A 5,707-nucleotide genomic window follows, 5' to 3' on the forward strand; every position below is an offset into this window, starting at 1 on the left:
GTCAATGTATTATATATCATTCCTGAAACCCAGGACTTTCACCGATAAGGAAAACAAGTGAGACAATTGGCTTCTGCCACCAGGATTAAGTTTTTGGCAGTTCTGTAATTTGAACTCCAGGCCTAGAAGGCCCACTTCACGAATGGGTTAATGTTAGCACAACAGTCTGATGCAAGTGAAGTTGGTGAGCAAATTTCAGGACCTGAGATCAAGGCCTAGGAATGGCCAATACATAAACAGATAGATGTGTAGATTGCTGTGTGTGTGTATTTACATATGTATATTCATCTATAAATAAAAGTATATATAGAGACACAGACATTTATGTAGATTCTAGTGTATAACTTTATATAAAGTGATGTCTGTCTATATCTTATTTTTATATATTCTATTACTACCAATTATTAGTTCTAAAACTATGCCTCCATTAATTACTCATGGTAGAAGACTTAATAAGGTACTAATTCAATTAATCCATGACTTATATTTATTGCATACAATCTTATAATAGACTAGCTAATTAGTAATTAAATTAGTATATGTCAAACATTCTATTAGTGCTCCTATAGATAGGAACGAGTGTCCTAGGATCTTCAGTTGTGTGTAGGTGGCAGTCCCAGGATCATGGAACTCAGGGCCTAGGTGTCTCTGTTGGGCTCAGGCTTCACGGACAGCCCAGAATCCTTAGGCCATGCAAGGTGACATACAATTTTCCAGCCGAATCATTGAGACCCAGGATCGTCACAGTGCCAAGGAAAAAGAGGTAAAATGGTTGTGTAAAACTTCTTGGATTTTTCTTCCTCCGTTTCTTTTTTTTTTTGGTTTGATGTATTTTTGCCAGCGCTGTGAGTTGAACTCGGGTCCTAGGATCCCCGGATCATCTGTGGGTGTAAATGCTGTACCCCAGCCTAGGGTAATCATGGTTTAAGACAATAAAGTGCGTCCTTCAGCAAAAGGAGCTCAGGGACAATGTCTAGGCTCACAGTTCAAGCCTCAAAAAAAAGCCATTACAAAAAAAAGCCACAAAAAAGAGCCATTAACTCCATGTGTCTGTGTGTGTATGCATGTATTTCTATCAGTGAACATCCAAGGTCACTATGAAGAAAGGCACACAGCTAGGAAATTTGCTTTGAATAGAATGATTTCATAGCACAGATGGTGTTTTCAAGACAGTGCATATTTCGGGGCTCCCCTCACTGTTCCCAGGGTATCCTGAGGGTTTCTGCGCACCCCAGGCTGCTGGAGGAAGTCTGCCTCACTGTTGGAACAGGCAGACAAAAAGTTTCACTCCTGTACAGCTGTGTAACAAACAATTTATCGGGGGCAATTAGTGAGGATGAGTGTGGATGGGCTCTGAAGGCCAGGAGAAAAGGGCCTCTTTGTACCCCAAGCTAACTCTCTCTCCAGTGCTCTGTTTTGACAGGAAGTCTTCAATTGTGCCACCTCCTGTGGCAGGCCAAGTTCCCTGCACTTGTCCTGTCTTTGTGAGACTATGTTCCAATGTTGAAACAAACTGCTTCAATTAATTCGAGTCCTTCTGGCAGACAACTAGGGAGCTGAACCTAATGAAAAGATTCCTAATTGGCAATTGGTGGTGCCTCCCTAAGATTCTGGAAGTTTGCTAAATCTAAGCACTTGTGCAAAATCACAATGCTTCCTGTTATCTAGGTCTGGTGAAGCTTATCAGGTTTTGAAACCTTTGTCCTCTCCTAGTCAGGCCTTGGGTGGCTAGGTTTTGGGGTTGAACACAGGGCCAGGGTAATGACAGTGAGCTCAGAGCAGAATCCAGGTGTTTTACCATTTTGTGTCACAACTTTACTTCTGCTCTGTGTTTGTGTGTGTGTGTGTGTGTGTGTGTGTGTGTGTGTGTGTGTGTGTGTGTGTATACCCTAGTCCTGGAGCTTGAACTCAGGACATGAACATTGTACCTGTTTCACCTGTTCAAGTATACCACTTGAGCTTGAGCCAGAGAGCCACTTCAGACTTTTTTTCTAGGGATGTGGTACTTAGGATTCAAACCCAGGGTTTCATACATGCAAAGCACTCTACCCCTAACACAAATTCCCAGCACTCCACTTCAGTTTTCCTTCTTTCTTGTAAGTTGGAGGAGTTCGAGTCTGGGCCTTGGTGCTGTCTCTGAGCTCTTCAGCTCAAGTCTAGCGCTCTACCACTTGAGCTACAGAGCCCCTTCAGGCTTTCTGGTGGTTCATTGGAGATAAGCATCTCAAGGAATCTCCTGCCCAGGCTGGATTTGCACCATGATCCTCATGTCTCAGCCTCCTGATTAGCTAGGATGACAGGTATGAGCCACCGATGCCCAGCTTCCTCTTCAAGTTTCTAAGTGGTGAATATATGATAATAGTATCATGGGACATTTTGTCAAGTTCCCAGGGCCTGAATTGAAGCACCAGCACTGGAAAAAGTAATATTAATATATGAGATCTATTTACATACATGGGTTACTACATCTGACATTTATTACCCTTATTTATTTATTATTTAGTATATACATATGTAACATTTCTTTTATTACATCATATCACATAGGATATAGTTGCATATGGATTATACATCATACTGAGACCAAAGACTTTCATAGAGAAGGAAAATAATGTGTCAAAATTGGCTTCTTACTCCACGAATAAATTTTTGGCCATGCTGGGATTTCATCTCACAGCCTACAATGCCCAATCCATAAATAGTGTTACAGTCTTAGCAGACCAGCCTCCTGAAAATTGAGCGGCCAGGAAGTTCTGAGAACCTGTTATCAAACCAAAGTAGTGCCCCACATATATATATATATATATACATATATATGTATGTATACGTTGATAAATATGTAGATTGAAGTAGATAGAGAGATAGACATAAACATATATACAAATATATACATATACAGAGAGTGGGACTGTGAGGATATTAAATTATATATGTTATTACCAATTATTAGTTAATAAATTTTGCCTCCATTTAATGAAGTATCCGGGTTGAATACTTATAAAAGTATTAATTAAAAATTTATCAGTATCCTTAATTATACCATGGTGCTAGAATGGAAAACATAAACCCAATAATTTTTGTGTGGCATTCTAAAATAGGGTCATGAATCCACTGCACATTTATTGTTACATTAATAACACTCCATAAGCATTCACATGAACAAGAATAAGTTTGTCAGGCTCTCCTTACTTTTGTGGGTAGCAGTCCTAGCATTCAAACTCCAGGCCTGGGTCGTTTAATTATAATGCAAACCATTGGAATAACACCATGAAGACTTCAGATTGTTACCATTAAAAAAAAGAAAAAAGAAGAAGAAAAGTAAGCAAGGTGCCAGTGGCTCTTGCCTGTAATCCTAGCTCCTCAGGAGGCCAAGATGTAGAGAATGCCAATTTGAATTCAGCCAGGATGGGAAAGTCCATGACATTCTTCTTTCTAAGAGATCACAGGGGAAAAAAAACCATGCATGGGGCTGTGGCTCAAGGGCAGAGCACTACTCTTGAGCAAAAGGTGCTCAGGGACAGAGCCTAGGCTCATAGTACAACCCTGGACCTGCCAAAAATAAAAAACGAGGCAATAACTCCATGTATCTGGGTATGGACAATGGGCATTCAGCAGGTTGCCCATGCCCAGCCCCCCAACCTGGGCAAGCTGCCCTCAGAGAGTACAAAGTCTGAGCAGGCAACATGAACAAAGAATCCTTCTCTGCCATTTAAGAACTGAAGACTTATGTTCTGGCCGAGGTGTCCCATTGGGACACCATGCAGCCAGCCACTGCCTCCAGGGAAAGCACAGTTCCTAGGCTTTAGGAGTTGTCAAAGGTTCTGGCTCCATATTCTCTATCCTTCTGTAGGATGACAGGCCAGACTTCTGGGGCCTGTGGCTATCACTCATTTATCATTCTTCATTGCCGAGTCACAACCTGGTCCCAAATCATGGCAAAGATATGAAATAGAGATTTCTACACCAAAGGGGGTAAGCCAATAAACCCCACCTTCATAACTCCCATTAGAAGGGAGCCTTGGGCTGAGATTGTGGCTTAGTGCTAGAGTGCTTACCTAGCCCGCATGCACAAACCCTGGGTGCGATTGCTCAGTACCACAGAAACAGAAAAGGCCAAAAGTGGTAATGTGGCTTAAGTGATAGAAAGATAGCCATGAGCAAATGAAGCTCAGGGGTATGCCGAGACCCTGAGGTCAATTCCCAAGACTGTCAAAAAGAAAAAATTCATCCTGGTGTGATATTTTGCTCTGGGACTCAGAGGAGGGCTGAAGTTATAGATAAGAGGTAGAGTAGAGGACAGGTGCTGGTGGCTCACCCCTGTAATCTTAGCTACTCACGAGGCTGAGATCTGATGATACCAATTGCAAGCAATAAAGTCTATATGAGACACTTTTCTCTAATTAAACACCCAAAAAGCCAGACGTAGAGCTGTGGTTCAAGTAGTAGAGCGCTAGCCTTGAGCACAAAAGCTCAGGGATATGATAGCATCCAGGCCATGAATTCAAACACCAGGACTGGCACACACATGCACACACACACACACACACACACCAAGATAGAGAATTTGATAGTCAGCCTGCACAAGTTCCATCTCTAGAAACTCAATATTAAAAAAAAAAAAAAAGAGGGAGAAGGGAAGGAAAGACTTGCTCCACGAGGTGATATAACCAATGCCAAAATTCCACAGGAGTTCCAAGATGTGGATTCAGGACAGAGGGCCTCAGGCAGAAGGTACAGCATGGGCAAAGGTCCTGAGGTGTGCTTTAGAGAAGATGGTATGGGTGGAATGAAGGTTCTGTGGCTTCAGACAAGTCTGGTAGGACATTCAAGGCTGGGTCAAGGTTTATATGTGAGTCACAGGTAGGGCAGAGGCTGGAGTCCCAGAATGGGGTCCAGGAGGAAGATTAGATGGCTTTTTACCAGAGACCCTCGCCATTTCCTGTGGCTGGAAGCTTATTTTTCAGAGCTCCTGACCCTCAGACCTCCTTTGCATGGAGGAGTAAGGGCAAACTCAGGGAAGAACACTTGCTTAAGAAAAGCTTCTAGCCCAATGCCACCAGTGGCTCAACCCCTGTAAATCCTAGCTACTCAGGAGACTGAGATAGAGATCCTGGGTCAAGCCAGCTCAGGGGAGGAAAGCAAGTGAGACTCTTCTTGCCGATGAACTACCAAAAGCCAGAAATGGAGCTTTGGCTCAAGTGGCAGAGTGCTAACCTTGAGGGAAAAAATTAAGGGACCAGAGCCTAACCCCTGAGTTCAAACCCCAGTACTTGCACCTAAAAAATAAAGAAAAGCTTTCAGAAGCTCCTAGTCTACTGTGGTGAAAGGCCAGATCAGCCGGGCACCGGTGGCTCACACCTGTCCTCCTAGTTCCTCAGGAGGCTGAGATGTGAGGATCATGGTTCAAAGCCAGTCTAGGCAGGAATGTCTGGGAGACTCTGATCTCCAAGGAACCTCCAGAAAAGCAGAATTGGTGTTGTGCCTCAAGTGGCAAGCCAAACAGCTGGGGGACAGGCCCCAGGCCCAGAGTTCAAGTCCCATGACCAACACCTGGCCTGCTTGGACCTCACCCTGTGGATCTAGGCAGAGTAATTTCAAGTGGGCCACTGAGGGTCTCCCAATGTCTAGGTGTCCTACAAGTCTTGAGAGCAGCCTCTTTGGAGGCCTTTGCCTACAGAGCAGGCCACAGTATCAGAGAAGGTTGGAG

This window comes from Dipodomys spectabilis, unplaced genomic scaffold (genome assembly GCF_019054845.1).
Source record: "Dipodomys spectabilis isolate Male_0828 unplaced genomic scaffold, ASM1905484v1 ptg000568l, whole genome shotgun sequence".
Classification (NCBI taxonomy): domain Eukaryota; kingdom Metazoa; phylum Chordata; class Mammalia; order Rodentia; family Heteromyidae; genus Dipodomys; species Dipodomys spectabilis.